We start from the raw sequence: 17,508 nt of genomic DNA, 5'->3' as shown, positions 1-17,508 counted from the left end.
GGAGGGACGTGCAACCTTCTGGAGGTACATGTCCCACCTGCCACCCCCGTCCCCAACTAAAACGCAATTCACCCTTGAACAAGGCTGGTTTGAACTGCACGAGTCCACCTATACGTGGATATTTTTCAAAAGCAAATACTAACAGGGTCCATGGTTGGTTGAACCCGCGGATGTGGAGGAACCGTGGACATAGAGGGCTGACTATGAATTATACCCTGACTAATCCCCGCCTTGTTCAAGAGTCACCTGTAGTGTGAGCACAACTCCAGTAGCTGCTTTGCCTCTCCTCCAGGGAGGGCTGTGCAAAGCAGGATAATGAAGGGTCTAGTAGGAGATTTCAGCTACAAAGATGATATTACAATCAAGAATTGCCAAGTATATCTAGGAACAGATTTGACGAAAGATATGTAAGAACCCAACATTGAAAACATACAAAACTACTGCTGACAGAAACTAAAGAAGACCTAAATAAACGGAGAGGTATATGGTATATGTGGGTTGGAAGACAATATTGATAAGAGGTCATTTCTCCCCAGATTGATGTCAAGATTCACCACAATCCTAATCAAAATGTCAGCAGGGGCACTGACAAGCTGATTCTAAAATTTAACAAATGCTGCTGGAACAGCTGAATATCTATGTGAGAACAAATGAACCACGACCCTCTCTCATCCCTTACACAAAAATTAATTTGAAATGGATCACAGATTTAAATGTAAAAGCTAAACCTATGAAACTTCTTGAAGAACAATTAGGAGAATATCTTTACAACCTGGGGTAGGCAAAGGTTTCTTGGGTAGGACAAAGAAAACAATAAACATAGAAGAAAAAAATGGATAGACCTCATCAAAATGAAAATCTCACTCACTCAGAGATAGTATCAAGAATAGCCTAACATTTGAAGAACCCCCAAATCAAGAAACTGAAGAACTCATACTTGAGGAAACAGATTTAATAAGGCAATCAGAGCAAGACTAAAAACTAAAATTTGCTAAGTGGCAGGCTACACACATAGGAAGAAGGAATTAGTGAGGCCCCATGTTGCCTGAACTCAAGGAGTTAAAGGGATGGACAGCGTAAAATAAAAATTAAGAGCCAATGAGAATAGATTCAGAGGGGTCAATATTAGCATCCACCTAAAAGGAGTTCCAGAAGAGGGAAAAGAGAGTGGAAAGGGGGGAATTTTTTTTTTTTTTTAATGATAGCTGAAAAAAATCCCTGGAACTAAAGAAAGATTTCAGATCTCAAATTTAGAGAGTCCACTGAATTCTAAGCAAAACAAATTTTATATATGTGTGTGTGTGCACATGTTTGTGTGTACTATGTCCATGTGTATGTATATTTATGTATGGGTGGGTATGTGTACATATCTCAAGACATGTCCTACTGTCTTGACATCAGGTATAAAGAGAAAATTAAAGATTTACCCAAGATGGGGAGAAAAGCATATCTGTAGGAAAAAATATATGGGGAAAATATGCTAAAAAATGATTGTTTCAGAGTTTTGACTTTATAGATATTTTTCTTCCCTTTATTTTGCATATTTTATATATGGCAATTACATTGATGTTAATATGATTAGACAGGTATTAATTTGTTTATGACAAGTACCAAGTGAATGTGAAATAAGTTTGGGAAAGCAAAGAAGAGAAGGGACTTAATTTGTTCTTGACTGGGCTAGTTCCCGACTAAGTGTGAAAGCTTTCTGGACCTGGGGTTTGTGGTGCTGGCTGTCATACCCTGGAAGAAGTTACTTAGTGCTTTTTTTTTTTTTTAATGGATTAAAAAATGTCATACTTGTGCAATGGAATACTGTATAGAATGAAAATGAATTAACTATAAGTATATGCAACCACATAGGTGAATGTCACAGATAAAATATTGAGCAAAAGGATACACACTGTGTGTTTGAAAAGATACAGATATAGATATAGAAATACATATAGATTTCAAAAGTCTCCAAAACTATTCTTTTTTTTTTTCACACATACACACTGTATTTTATTTTTACAAGAGATAAATAGACTGACACCAAGCATTGTAAATGGATGACCACAACAAAAGCAACAATGATTGCAATTACCAAGCACGAAACACACTCATACTATGTCATAATATTGACATTCAGTCCAGTAATCCTCCACTGTAACAGCTCCTTTACTTTGCAGTGAAAATTGATTTGTATATTTTTTGCCTCTGGGTCCTTGTGGGATTTTTTTATTATTATTATTATTCAAACAGAAAGTCACAAAAATTATAATCATCCTCATCAGTTCACTCCCATGTAATTAATTTTTTTTTATCTTGATCTTTTGTTAGCACTTTTATGAGTTCATCAGTTTTCCATTAGCGTTCTGAAAATGCTTATTCATTCAGTTCAGCAGTACAGTCAGTTACCAGAAACCTGTACTTGTCAGAGTCTTTTCCGTGAATTCCTTGAAGATGAAACCCTTTTATAGGAACATTTTTGCAAAAGCATCAGAGTACACCCAGAACTGTCTGTAAATGACAAAAGACTTAAAAATGACCACGGTTAAAGATTTGATAGAAGTTCATAATAATGCAATTGACAAGGAAATTTAGTTATTTCTGAGATATACATTTTAAAGTAATAACTAGAATTATGACTTATAACATTATACCAGAACATATAAGATTTTTAGAAATTTCATGTAATGTCTGAAACATTTATATTAACGTATTTCCTACTTAACGTCTTTTAGCCCTGGTTTCCTTGTCTGAAAAACAGTCATTTAGGTTAGAATGGGGATCAGTGGTTCTCAGCCAGGGTGATTTGTTCCAGTGTGGTTATTAACAGCTGAAGAGTGTGTGTGTGTGTATGTATGTGTGTGTGTGTATATGTGGGTGTGTATATGTATGTATGTGTGTGTGTATATGTATGTATGTGTGTGTGTATATGTATGTGTGTGTGTGCACGCGCTAGAGGCCAGGGATGCTGCTGAAGGTCTTGTGATGAACAGGACAGCCCCCAACAAAGAATTATCTGGCCCCAAATGTCAGTAATGCCAAGGTTGAGAAACCCACATCTAGATGTTCTTCAAAGTCCTCTGCAGTTTTTTAAAATTTTTATTTTATTGAAGTGTAGTTGATTTACAATGTTGTGTTAAATTCTGCTGTACAGCAAAGTGATTCAGTTATACATATATATACATTCTTTTTCATATTCTTTTCCATTATGGTTTATCACAGGATATTGAATACAGTTCCCTGTGCTATACAGTAGGACCTTGTTGTTTATCCTCTACAGTTTTTTAAAAACAAGTGACAAAACAAAAACTAAAACCGCCACCATGCTTAGCTTTCCAGTACATAGATATTAACTGATTACCTGACAACCACTGATTTTATGAAGGAAGGAAATAGAGTCAGTTTTCAGTGACTAACACCTAACTGGAAGTAAATGTGTAGGGAAATTTTTATGAATTTTTTTTCTATTTAAAAGTAAATATCAAAGACAAGAGTATAAAACTCCCTCTGCTTAATACAGCACTGAGATTTGCCTGAAACGGGTGTTGCAGTATCCGAAAAGGCGGTCACCCCCGGGAAAAGCTCTTTTCCTGGATAAAGTGGGAGGTGGACAAGGGGAATAATGATTGTTACATGTTTTTGAACACTTCCTGCATACCTTGGGCTTTCTCTACCTTATGCTCATCTTTACAGCAAGTCGTTGTAAAGACTTGTTCTCGGTTTACAAAGGGGAACCTGAGGGCAGAGGGTTGCAGGTGTTCTCTGATGCTCCTGGAGCTCAGCTTCCTGCCGGGTAGGGCTGAGGTCAGTGGCCACCGTGCTGCGAGGCCCCCACTGTGCTGGCACTGACGGGCTGTCCTCAAGGCGTCAAGAAACCACCAAGAGATGGATGCTCAGTTTTTTGACAAACAACAGATTTCAAAAAGGATCTTAAGAGATTTCTTTTTTATTGTGTTCACTTGGGCTTTTTGAGTTCATAATTTAAGGCTTGTATAAAAGGGATATTTCATATTCGACCAGGTTCAAAAGTGATCTTAAAACCCTATGTTGAGAAGTGGTTCTGATCAGAAATAAAATGAAGTCACGTGTAAACGCTGGCTATGTGACTGCCGCCAGCCTTGAGGAAGGACTTGAGTGTCTCCCGAGGCTGGCCCGGCACCCGGCACCCGGAAGGGGACGTTTTCAGCAAACAAACATCAGAAGGGGAAGGTGTAAACACTTTGGTGTCAGGAAGCTGGCCTTTACGAATTTAACACCACTCGTGGCTAATCTGCATTTCTGACCTGTATTGCTGAGCGTGTGCTGTAAACCTCGTTTCTGTACCTGCCCCAGAGTCATTTTCTAAAACACAGCTCAGCGGTGTTGCTTCTCTGCTCACAACTCTGGAGTGTTTCTTGTCCACATTGATGTTCGTGACGTTCCAGAGCCTGGGAGAGATGGGGAAGGCCTCTGGGGGCTCCGGAATTTTAGGGAAATTGGACTAAAGCATGGGTAACAGGTTTTTCTTCCTGCAGGACTAGCCAAAGACTTTAATATGCTAAAGCGAATTGTGAGGAAATTGGCCTTAACCTTTTCCAAATTACTTTGTCTGTGAAACTACTACCGCATCCCTTAACCGCTCCCACTGCGAGCCTCGGGTTAGTAAACACGGCAGAAGACCAGATTTGGTCCCAGCTCCTTGCATCACCTGGGCCCAGGCTACCTGTGCAGAGTCCCTCCCAACTCTCTGTGCCCTTCTTTGACACGACTTGCCTTTTGCCCCAACGTGCCACGTTTTGTGTCCTCTTCCCTCTGCACATGCTTTTCTCTCTGCTTGAAGTGTCATTTTGCTGCTTGATCAGAGGAAACTGAGGCTTCAGGAAGTTGAGACGTTTGCTCTGGGATTTCGACCTGGCATGTTGGACACCGGCCTGTCCTTTCTGAGGTACCACACACAGCAGGCTGACCGTCAGCCTGACCTTGCAGGGGGCCTCTTTTACCCATCTTTATATCATGCCAAGTTTGAGTTATTATAAGGCTGTGAATCTGAATTTTTTTTTTTTTAAGCCAGAATCCTGATCCCGAAGTCTTTATTTCAGAACAAGTGTTGTCTCCTTCAAAACAGTCACCTGAGGAAACCCTGTACCTTCTCCTGTGAGTTGCTGACATCGTTCACAGCATTTTGGATCTCTTCTCTAGAACTGCTTTTAGTAGCACATTCTTTTGAATATATTTAGTGGGGGAATTTAAGGATAGATTAAACTTTTTTAGAACTAGATGTCGGAAATGAGCCAGGCATATTCAGTAAGGGATTGAGCTGCTGGCGACCACAGTCGGTTAGGAGCGCCGTAACTGCCATCCTTCTGGCTCTGAGTGCCGTTAGTTCCAGGAGAAGTCCCCGTAGCGGTTCCATCACTAGAGTGTTCAACATCCTTAGGCGACTGCTTGCATAGGAAGAACACTCGTTTTATGCATTATTAAAAGAACAGTGGAAATAATTTAGTACTTATGCCTCGCACTGCTGTGTACTTTTTCGTGTCTCGTGTTCCTTAATTTACGTGCCAGCAGGACTTTTCTGCCGAGTGTCCTGATTGGTCATGGGCTGGCCCCAGCTGACCTCTAAGTGATTCCCTGCTCTCCGCGGTCTCTCTCTGCTCCAGGCTGACCGGGGGCTCCCTGGTGCACGAGCGTGTCACAGCCGTATGTGTGTCTTTCACACAGTCTCCCATCTGGCCCTGCTCCTGGTCTGTACGCACGCGCTTCTGTCCCAGGCGCCTGTTGAAGGCCTGCCCAGCTGTCTCCATCAAGCTGAGACTTGACGCGGTGTCAGCCTCCTTTAACTCTCGGTATTATTAGTTTTCTGTGACTGCTGTAACAGATTACCACCAACGGAGCGCCTTCAGATGACACCGATTCACCTACAGCTCTGGAGGTCAGAAGTCCAAACTGGCCTCACTGGGCTGAAATCAAGGTGTTGGCTGGCTTCCTGGAAGCAAGGAGGTTTCCCTGCCCCTTCCAGCTTCTAGAGGCCCCTGAGTTCCTCCGATAGGGGCCTCCTTCCATCTTCAAAGCCAGCAATGGCTGGTGGAGTCTTTCTCACGCTCCATCACTCGTGATGCTGTCTTAGTCTGCATGGGCTGCCATAACAATACCACAGCCTGGGGGGCTTAAAACCACAGACATTTGTCTCACAGTGCTGGAGGCTGCAAGTCCGAGATCACGGTGCCCGCTCGCTCTTGTTCAGGTGAAGGCTCTCTCACTCGCCTGCAGAGAGCCGCCTTCTCACTGTGTCCCCATGTGGTGGAGGAAGAGAGACAGACAGAGACAGAGAGCGTAGGCATGCTAGAGTGAGCGGGCTCTGGACACTAATCCTATCTTGAGGGCCCTACCCTCTTAAGCACATCTAAACTTTATTATCTCCCGAAGGCCCACCCCCCAAATACCATCATACTGGGGGTTAAGGCTTCAACGTATGAATTTGGTTGGGGGGAGGAGGGGAATGACACACAGTTCAGTCCCTAGCAGACACTGACTCTTCTGCTTCCCTCTTCCACATCCAAGGACCTGTGATTACATTGGGCCCACCCAATGATCCAGGATAATCTTCCCATCTCCAGTTGAGCTGATTAACAACTTGAATTCCATCTGCAACCTCAGATGGCATAATATCCCTGCCTCCAGGGATTAGGAGTGGACATCTTTGTTGGGGAGGGGACAGTATTCTGCTGAACCCAGTTCCCCTCTGAATTGTGAGTTTTGAGGTTGAATCAGTTTTGATTTTTCTTTCAGCCAAAACTGAAAGAGTATCTAATATGCAGACTCTGTTCTCTCTTTAAATCTTGCTCTTTATAAATAGTTTTATGTCTGTTGGTCTTTGCCCCCCAGTTCGATGACAAGCCCTGAGGTCCGTGACCCGTTCTGAAAGGCGGTGTGGTTTAGGATAAAGAGCACATGGGTGTTAAGATCCAGGAGCCCTGGGGTCAAAGCTGGTGGTGCCGCTCAGAAAGTCTGTGACACTGGGGAAGTTGTTTATCTTTCTGAGCCTCAGTTTCCTCATATGTAAGAGGAGAATGTTAATATTTCATAGGCTTGTTAGTGACGAGTAACTGGGATAACATGAAAAAGTGACAGATGTGGTTCTGGGCACACGAACAGCGTGACAGCTGCAAATGTACCTCCTGTGTGTCCCTGCAGTGGTCAGCACAGAGGCCGGCAGACACACAGTACGTGTCAGTAATATTCATTTGTATGTTACTACGTTTCTGCTGTAAGTTCTTACACTCTCGTCTTAGTGTAGGAGAGAGGTCAACTTAAAATTTTAGGGGTGAACAGGATTGATACAGATTCATGTATGTAGAAGGGGCGGGGAGTGGTTGCGATGACTTGGAGCAGCCAGCTATGCTATTTACAGCCTGTGAGCTAAGAATGGTTTCTAGCATCTTAACACATATATACCCAGTAACCTCAGTATTGCCTCTTGGCGCCTACAAAAGCCTTTAATATATCTCTCTTGCTCTTAGGAAAAGTTTGCCAAACCCCGTTTTAGAGTTGCGGTTCTGAAACTTGAGAGTGCCCCAGAGTCCCTTGGAGATCTTGTTAAAACACAGATTGCTGGTCTCTACCCTCAGAGTTTCCGGCTCAGTAGGTCCAGGATGGAGCCTGAGTATTCGCTAGTTGAATAAGTTCCCAGGCGATGCTGAAGCTGCTGGTCTTGAAAATACCGCCTTAGACACCCCTGCCACCCCCACCCCGACTTTAAACATTGGACTGAGCCAAAAGGTTATCAGTATGTTCCCAATATAGGCAAAACAATACTTTTCTTACGCAATAGCAAGTATGCTATGTTTGCTCCCAGTTTTCAAAAGGATAACAACACAGCTAGATGTATTTTCTAGAACGTCTTGTGTACAGGTTTGCAAAAGCAGTTATGATGGTGATTTGCTGAGAAACTGTTTCTACAGTAATTTTTCCCACTTACAATAGACTGTTATCTGACCTCTTTAAAAAACAACAACAACAACAAAAAACCCAGTTCATATTTATTCTAATACTGTTCTTAGTCTAAACTTTCCCAATCTCTGTCTCAGCTCCTAGGTGGGTTTTTTTTCCCCCCAGGAAGTTGATGCTAACATTTTTCAGCTATTTGACATATCGGTGGGTGGAAAAATTCATCTTTATCAAGAAGGAAGCAAGAGAAGACTTTGATTTTCACTTCTCTAGAATTACTGTACCTTAAAGACTTGGTGGAGCTCTTCTCACCGGGTGGGTCTCCCTTCTTCCCCCTTTTTTAGAGAGATTGGCGCATCCTAGAAAGGAAAAATACAAAGAAAGAGATGCTAATTTCCCCTCAAACCCTTACCATCTTCTACCTACGAAAGAAAATGAGGATTTTTGTGTGTGTTTCTCCCTGTTGTTTGCAATGCTAATTAGAATGTGGCTATTAAATTAACACAGAATTGTTTCTATTACCATATCATACTTAGGATAGAGCAGTTCAGAAGAAATATATGTAATTGTTTAGGAAGTGAAATTTCATTGTGCGTTAAGAGGGTACTACATCTGGGGCTTCCCTGGTGGCGCAGTGGTTGGGAGTCTGCCTGCCAATGCAGGGGACACGGGTTCGAGCCCCGGTCTGGGAGGATCCCACATGCCGCGGAGCAGCTGGGCCCGTGAGCCACAACTGCTGAGCCTGCGCGTCTGGAGCCTGTGCTCCGCAACGGGAGAGGCCGCGACAGTGAGAGGCCCGCGCACCGCGATAAAGAGTGGCCCCCGCTCGCCGCAACTAGAGAAAGCCCTCGCACAGAAACGAAGACCCAACACAGCCAAGAATAAATAAATAAATAAATTAATTTAAAAAAAAAAAGAAGGTACTATATCTGGCATGATTTCCCACCTGTTACATAAGAAAATAACTAAATTATAATCCTCAGTGTTTGTCAAGAATAAAGTGAAACTGGTATTGGCTGTGCACATCAAGAAAGATAAAATCTTTATTGGGGATGCTCATTGCATTGTTGTATTGCTTATCAAAGTGACAAACTGAAAGCCTCCTATAACTAAATTAGAATATAGCTACTTGATGGAATTATGGTTATGTAGCAACATGAAGAACAATGCTTATGATGAAGTCTTCAGACAATAAAACTGAGGATACAAAGGATGTGTATACCATATCTGTGATTAAAAAAAAGAATAGATTGTAACAAATGATGATAAAGAAAGTACATCTGTATTGATGTACTTTCATAAATTTAAGAGTGGAAACATAACAGTAATAAAAATCTGACACTCATATGAAGTGTTGATTATAGGCCAAGCACTGTGCTAACAAATAAATACATAAGTTTAATCCTCACACCAACTCTGTGAGTTAGGTACTATCAGTAACTCCATTTACAGACGAGGTCAGTGAGGCACAGAGGAGTAATTGACCCAGGGTTGTGTAGCTGGCAGTTAGAGGAGCTGAGACTCAAAACCAGATTTGCTTCCCAGTCTCTGCTTGTGACCACGGCACCACACTGCCTGGATGTAGCGGGGGTGCGCAGGGGAGAAACACCGAGCAGTAACACCATAGGAGCGTCTTGGATGTCATATGGCTGATGAAAAAGCTCCAGGTGGTTTTGCTCGGTCACAAGTTCAGTGGGAGCCAGTACATGACAGGTGTCCCAAAGGTGAGCACAGGTGACCTTAGGGAAGTATGTAGTGCTGCTAAAAAAGGTAGTTAGTTGTTCCAGTATTGTGTTGTAAGAGCAGCATTTTCGAAGGAAGCTCATGTTAGAGCTGGAAACCTTGTGGTAGGAGGGGTGTTGGAAGGACCTAGGACGTCTTTGCTTGGGGAGGGTGGGAGAAGGTGCATCTGAAGGCTTTTCTCTGGAATGAGGAAGTGAGACGTGTTATCTGTTCCTCTCTCCTGGGTAGTTTCATGAGAGTGGGTTTTGACTCAGATCTGAGGGAGAAGTTAGCTGGGGGAGTAGCCCCAGTGGTGAGCTGATCGTCGGAAGGGTTCCGGCAGAGGGCTAGTTAGTGGCCCTCTGTCTCTAGGGAAGTTGCAGGGGGAGGTGGGGACGTGGACTCGGAGACCTTGAGATGTCTTCCAGTGATGAGACTCTGAGACTCTAGTTGTCTCTTCTCTGATGGCTAAGGATAGTGATTGGAATTTAGAAGGCTAATTTGTGGAATCCCAGCAGCTGTGATCAACATATTAATCGTGGAAGGATAGCTCATCCGAAGGAACACTGAGATTTGTGACTTAATGTCCCAGGTATTAACTTGAATCATACGTGGTTCGTACATAATCAAATATGATCATACTTAATTAAATGTGATTAACACGGTCATCGTATTTTTTGGTAGGGGATTTATGCTCATCTAGGCTAGGGCTTTTTACCTGGTGTGTTGGGTCTATGGACAGGCCTAAAGGGTCCTTGTATCCCAGAAATTGTATAAAAAATTATGTAAGGATACCTTTTCCTGAAAAGATAATCCACAGCGTTCTTCTCATTTTTATTGTTGTCTGCGATAATGAGAAGATTAAAGAACCACTGATGTAGCCAAACCCCCATGGTTTGTGGATGGGGATACCATCACAGAGTTGGCTATCTGCCTTACTTACTGTAAAACACTGACTACGTTATTCAGCAGATATGTTTGAACGTGTTTCCTCATCTGTAAAATCCTGCGGAGTTGTGGGGAAGGATGAAGGAGACTCTGTAAGTAGGTGAAGTCTCCCCTCCATGAATGGCTGTCGTTACATGGGCTTTGAGACCACTGATTTTCCAGGGGCTCCTTGTCCCTGAGGCCACAGGAGTCACCTCTCTCCTGGTCTGCTGTGCTCTCCGTGGAGGTGGGCTGGGGGCGCCTGCTGTAAGTGATGGGAATTATATCCCTCAGGTACAGTGAGGTAAAAACAGAGGGGAAAAGGCTGAGCACAACTTGCAGTGGTCACACGCACGTCCTGTAACGTAGCTCATCAGGTGGCTTTGCCGACAAAGGGCGTCAGTGTGATCGATGTAAAGTTTCCAGTCGCTGGTGGTCCACCTCCAGCAGACGTTGACTCACCTCCCTGTTGTGCCTGCCCGGCCTCTGGGGATTCCCGGCTCACGGGGGGCCCTTCCAGTTCATTAGCAGGAGCCCCTGTCTCCTCTGACTTGAAGGAGCTCCTCGGGTAAGGCGAGTTGGGTGAGGCAAGCGGCTGGCAGCCCAGTTTTAATCTCATCCTCTGTTGGATTCTGAAGGAAAATTCCTGTAAGCTTCTCCTCTGAGAAGCCTTTCCTGTCAGCAGGCCCCAGAAAACGTCCTCTTTTCCACCTCCTGTAATGTATACCACGTGGGTTGTTATTGCATGTTTATCTTCGTCTTGCTAAATTGTGCGTTGGCTGGTACCAAGCCTGGTTCACCTCTGTCCCCTCCAGTTTCACTTTTCTTAAATGCAAGTCTTATCCTGTCAGTTTGCAACCTTTTGGGGGCGCCTGGGATGAAGTCCTTCCCCTGGCCCCCTCCTGCCTCTCCAGCCACGTCATCTGTGGACTCTCCCCGTGCTCTGGCCGTACCAGGCACCCCGAATTCCTCCAGGGTCATCCTCGTTACAACCTGTCTTTGCGCCAAATTGATTGGTGTGTGCGTCTCTGTCACTGGAAGCTGTTCCTTGGATGCAGGGGCTCCACGTCCTGAATCTTTGCATTCGTTAGTGCTTGCGGCACAATGGGCTTTCACCACGATTGGATTCTATCCCGGCATCCAGGGAAGTTCTCGACTGATGGGGTATTCAGGAAATACAGGATGGATCAGTAACGTTGAACGTTGATAGGTTTCTGTCCTCTGAGCCTACAACATAGCTAAAGAGGGACAGAAAGCACCAGTGTAGACAGTACATCATCCAGTAGGTCAGTCTTGATTCCTGACCGCCCCCTGTCCCCCCAGGTGTGCTGCTGCAGGAGTTTTATCGAGAGGTAACTGGGGTTGTGTTCAGTTATTCACACAGACTCCAAGTGTCGTTTTGTTGTCCTTCATATAGGGCAGGATCAAAGGATATCAGGTGATCACAGACAACAGTTTACACATTTTAATAGTCAGCCCACACCTTGACCTTCTTAACTCCGTTGCTGGCTGCCTGTGCCAGACATCACCAGTCCAGGTACATCCCGTGTTAACAACCATGAGGTCTCTGTAAGGTCGGAGGGGACGCCCCAGGAGAGTCTGGATGGAAATGAGTTTTGCATGAAGTTTTAAAAGTTGCGGGGGGACTTCCCTGGTGGCGCAGTGGTTAAGAATCCACCTGCCAATGCAGGGGACACGGGTTCGAGCCCTGGTCTGGGAAGATCCCACATGCCACGGAGCAGCTAAGCCCGTGCGCCACAACTGCTGAGCCTGAGCTCTAGAGCCCGCGAGCCACAACTACTGAGCCCACGAGCCACAACTACTGAAGCCCACGCACCTAGAGCCTGTGCTCCGCAACAAGAGAAGCCACCGCAATGAGAAGCCCACGCACCGCAACGAAGAGTAGCCCCCGCTCGCCACAACTAGAGAAAGACCGTGTGCACAGCAACGAAGACCCAGCGCAGCCAAAAATAAATAATTTATTTAAAAAAAAAATAAAAAGAAAGTAGGGGGAGCGCAGAGTGTTGGAGAGAGTGGTGGAATGGCGATGGTGAAGCCCCAGGGGCAAGGCCATCTTTCCACGTACCCGGCTTGAGCGGGGCCCTGAGGGCTTGTGAAATAGGACGGACGTTCTCATCAGACCCTTGGTGGTGGGTGCTCGTGTCTTACCGGAGACGATGCAGGTGCTCAGGTTAGGTTGCAAAGGCTGTCTCTATCATGTCAACTTGTGCAGGAGAAACTGGTGGAGAAAGACAGATTCGGATATCCTCAGTAGGCATGGAGAAGCAAGGTAACTGAGCCTTTGGGGCTGACATTTCAGGTTTCTCTCTTTTGTTTATTCCTTGTGTTGTTGTTTTCTGATTATAAAGATAATATGAGCATAGTTTAGAACATTTAAAAAATTCAGAAAAGCGTTAGAACGAGGTCACAGCCCGGCCAGATGCCACTCTCTGTGAGATGGGAGGGGCCGAGCTGCATTCTTGGTCTGAGGCCCCCTGGGCTGTGACCCTGGCCATTCGGAGCTTCCGCCTGGCCTAGGTATCTCCGCCACCACAGTCTGTCCCCTCCTCTGCGAAATGCCCCTCAAGGAGGGTACAGCGGTGCACGGAGAGCACCTGGCCTGCAGCAGCCGCCGGGTGCCGAGCGCCTGCTCTTTTATCACCACCTTAGCATCTTGATGTCCTTTCCTTTCGGCCTTTCTCTACATTTTACCTTTTACAAAATTGAGATGAAATATATAGTTCTGTGCCCTGCCTTTTTTTCACTTGGCATTCTATCCTGACCATATTGCTACATCATGATTTTAAAAGCTTACATCATATTCCGTTTTGTAGAGAGGCTGTTATTTAACCATTTCCATTTTGTTGGAGCTTAATACATTTTCAGTTTATCAGTTGTTCTGTACATACACCTCTGAGCACTTGATTATTTAGGAATAGATTTCTAAAAGTGGGAGGGGATGGCAAAAAATGTTTTTAAAACTTTTTATGCAGATTACCAAATTGTGAATGGAAAGATTTTTATCTGGGATGAGTCTAGAAATAAAGTTCTAAAAATGGTTTTCTCCCATGAGGTGTTCACAGGGTAGAGATCCTGTTAAGAAGTGGGGATTATCTTTGACTCCAGGAAATTGCTTTCCCAGGAGCTGTTTGCCGAGAGTTAGATATGAAACCAGGTGATGTTCGGGGCTGACAGCTTGAGGGGAAGTGGCCTGGCCTCTTTGGCATTGAGTCGTGCAGATTATCCTGACATTACAGTTGTGGCTCACGTTTGAATATTGATCCTCATCTAGGGAGGGTCTTTGTAAAGCTCTACCGCAGAGAACATATGTCTCTCCTAAACTGCGCCCTTGGCGGAGCTGTCTGTGCGGTTGGTTGGCGTGTGCAGTGTCTGCGGATGAGTTTGCCTCAGCCTGACCCCTGCCTGGCCAGGAGTGGGGGGTTGGAGGGTCCTGGTCAAGGCGAGCACCGTCAGGCTGCCCCCCCCCCACCGACATGTACCCCCATTTGTCTCTGGTTAGGGCACTTGGACTTCGGGTTACCAGTGCGTGTGCTTGGCTGGAGGATTGCAGCACATTTGTGTCAGCCTAGAGCCGAGAATAGTGACTATGTGACGACTAAATGAAGAAACGCTTCCTCGCCTGGTCGGGAGGACTTGCGCGGACTGGGAGCCTGGAAAGCTGAGTTCTAGTTCTCGAACTGCTGCAGACTAACTGTGTGAACTTGAGCAAGTCAGTGCCCTCTCTGAGCTTTGGTGTCCTTGTCTGTAAAGAGGGGTCTCTGGACCGGGTTTCTTTTCAGGATCCTTTGGACTGTAAAGACCCAGGGGTGGCCCCGGGTGGGTAGGACAGTGAGACTGCTGCTGCCCTGAGATGGCTTTGCGTCGGGAGCTGGGTGCAGGCGGGGGCTCGAAGACTGAGAAAGTGTTCTCAGCCTCTGAACACACAGGACTCCTTGCTGTTCCCCTGGGGTTGATAGCTTCCTGTTCCTGCTCGTCTCTGTCTGGAAATTCCCAGCTGACCTTGGGGACCCAGCTCAAACGTCCCCTTCTTGGCGTCTCTGAATCGTCAGCCCCAGCATGTCACAGGCTATCGTGCATGGGTTGGTGCATCTGTCCTGAGACGTTGGTTGCACTCGTCTTGTGTGCACCCAGCACACCGTCACAGCCCGCTGCAGGGCTGGCAGTGAGGAGCAGACATTCAGGTAGACTTGAAGGTGGTGAGGTGAGTTGGCTGTGGGACCCTTCTTGTCCCCCGGCAGCACTGGGCAGGTGGCTGGCTTCCCCGCCGTGCTGTGGCCCATTGAGTAGGAGTAAAAAGGCTGCCTTTTCCCCGTTTGGATCCAACAATTTTGTTTGAACTATATGCACTGGGCCTTCTTCTTGGTATCAGTTTTTAAAAATGACATAATCAAGTAAACTAGAAGGCACACAACAAGGGCCAACCCTTACCTCTAAATGCAGTGTGTGCACATGCTTGCTGGCTCCACAGCACATTTTTCTGTTAGTCTTTCATTTCATCCCCTTGAGCGGATTGGTGGAAGGTCTGGCCTTTGTGTAGTGAGGTGTGGGAAATGGGAGGGCTGTGGGATTAGAACTGGGAAGAAACGGGGTCTCGTCTGCTGTGGTCTCAGCAGCTCAGGTTCTCATTTTCCCAAGTCCCTCCCACATCAAAGATTCTTGGGTCTGGTTCATTAATAAGAACCAGAGTTACAGATACAGTTGAATAAGGGGGAGGTGGGAGAGGGAGCTCTTTTTAGAAGAACAGCTTTGACAGTTCTGTAAATAAGAGATGATAGAGCCAGTTTGGGTTCTTTCCAGAAAGTTTATTCCCTAGCCATTTATTTTAGGTTCCTATTTTAAATTTAGTTTTGGCTAAAGGAAAATAAAGACACTCAAGGACTTTCTAGTAGGGACATCTCAGACTTTGGGTGACATGGACCAGTAGGCCAGTCGGATAATATGTAGTTACGGGGTGTTTACTGTCCTGACCGTGGGCACCAGGCCAGCTGTTACAGGGAGACACGGAGAGACTCGGGGCTGTGGTCATTATCAAGAAGCTTCAAAGCTGTTTGCAAGAAGAGAAATTTGTCTTAGAAACCCCAACTAGATCAGCGTAAAGAGGTTCCCACTGACCTAAGCTGGGACAGTTTGAGCATCAGAAAATAGTGATCACAGTGGATCAGAATGCTTTAAATATAAATACGTGAGATGATGGTGACGATGATGAGTCAGAACATTCACTGATCACCACTGGGGTTGCCGGGGTCAGCACGTTATTGTGAAGATTCAAAAGGGAAAGAATTTCTATAAAAAAACGTGACCGATACCAGGTGGTCAGTTGAAAGGCCCAGAAGAAGGGATGACAGGAAGTGCATCTGTCCTTCCTGGTGCCAGAACCGGAAGCCTCGCTGGCTGTTTCTCCTCTGTGCCGGTTTGGTGGACTGCCCGTGGAGAGAAGGCAGGTTCCTCCCTCCAAGGTTGTCACAGGCTGGGGGCAGCCTGCGTGAACACAGGATGGATTTGACCCTTCCCCACCTTCCTCCAGCTGTGTGATCTTGGGCAAATCATTAAACCCCTCTGAACCCCACTTTACTCAACAGGTAGTAAGGATGACGCTTCTGACACCTTATAGTCTTACTAAGTTTAATTGAACGAAAGGCTTGTAGGCCACCTCCTAGCCTTTACTGAAGCTGATTCCCTCCCTCTTCCCTCTGGGAGCTCACCTAGAGCAGCTTTCAGGGTCCAGGATCATTTTGAAGGCAGTACATGGCTCCCGAGGTGACTTTAGCCTCCGCATTCCTGTTTCTCTCTCCCAGGGGAGTGACATCAGCACCAGATGTCTGCTTGTGGCTGCCACGCCCTTCCAAAACCACACTGGAATTGCCCACATCTTGACCAGCAATTTTGAAATAGTTATAAAATAGCGTGTGGTTTGAAAGGAGCTGCCCTTCACTGTCGACCACATGTTCTAGAATTATAAGTCGAGCAAAATAGGTGTAACTGATCCGCCTCTGAAATGGAATTTTGAAAATCTAAAACTTGGGTACTTTTGGTTTTGGCAAGGTAAGCTATTTTTAGAAGGAAACACACATCAGTGTAGTAGAGTGGGGGACAAATGGGCTTCGGGATCAGACAGACTTGGGTTTGCACCACAGCTCTGCCACTTTCTGGCCCTGTTTCCTAGGACAGGTTATTTGATCTTGAGTCCCAGTTTCCTTTCAGCATTGTGAGAAATAATGCATGTCATATATAAGTTGTGAAGTCTAGAAAAAAACATATGGAAACCATTTGCGCTCAGTATAGATGACATCTGTGCTGCTGTTAAGTATTGTCAGTTCTGGTGGGCATGTATGTGTTGGGTGTGGTTGAACTGCATATCCTCACCCACATTCTTTGATTCTTACCTTGACCTTGTGAGTATCTCCCAGCGGGGTCTTTGTCCTTCACGTGGCTGAGACAGCGCCAGAGAGAGTAAATGCGTAGGTTACCGGGTCGTCCACGTTTACTGGGAGGCATAGGCTTGAAGCCCAGACCTTCTGAGGGCTCTTCCTGCTTTGCCACCCCTTCGTCACGCTGTGTGTGTGTGTGTGTGTGTGCGCGCGCGTGCGCGCACGTGTGTTTCTGCCTCAAGTCGTTTGCTGAGTATAGTTTCAGAAATACATTTAATGTATCCAGAACTCTCAGGCTCTTTTCTGGGATGTAAAAGATGATGATAATAATAGAAAGGAGGAAAAGGGCCTAAACAGTGAAATTAACGTTCTCGTGTGTTTGTTAGATCCACACGGGCATCCCCTAAGGCACCCAAATGCCCCCGGAAGTCGAGGGCAAAGTGCTTGCCTGGTAGGGTCGGTGGACACACCGTCCATGGATCCTGGGATCCGGCTCAGCCCCAGGGCCGCCTTCCGCAAGCACATGTCCCCTGTGTGCTCCGGTTGTCAGGCCCAG

General features: G+C 45.7%; 1 protein-coding gene across 8 annotated transcripts in view; it reads left to right on the top strand.

Annotated features, from left to right (window-relative positions):
- Positions 1-17,508, top strand: part of ASAP2 (ArfGAP with SH3 domain, ankyrin repeat and PH domain 2) — a 161,237-nt gene that overhangs the window by 56,896 nt on the left and 86,833 nt on the right. The window lies entirely within an intron of this gene.

The sequence above is a fragment of the Balaenoptera acutorostrata genome, chromosome 12 (assembly GCF_949987535.1).
Source record: "Balaenoptera acutorostrata chromosome 12, mBalAcu1.1, whole genome shotgun sequence".
Classification (NCBI taxonomy): domain Eukaryota; kingdom Metazoa; phylum Chordata; class Mammalia; order Artiodactyla; family Balaenopteridae; genus Balaenoptera; species Balaenoptera acutorostrata.
This window is presented reverse-complemented; position numbering and strand designations above follow the sequence as displayed.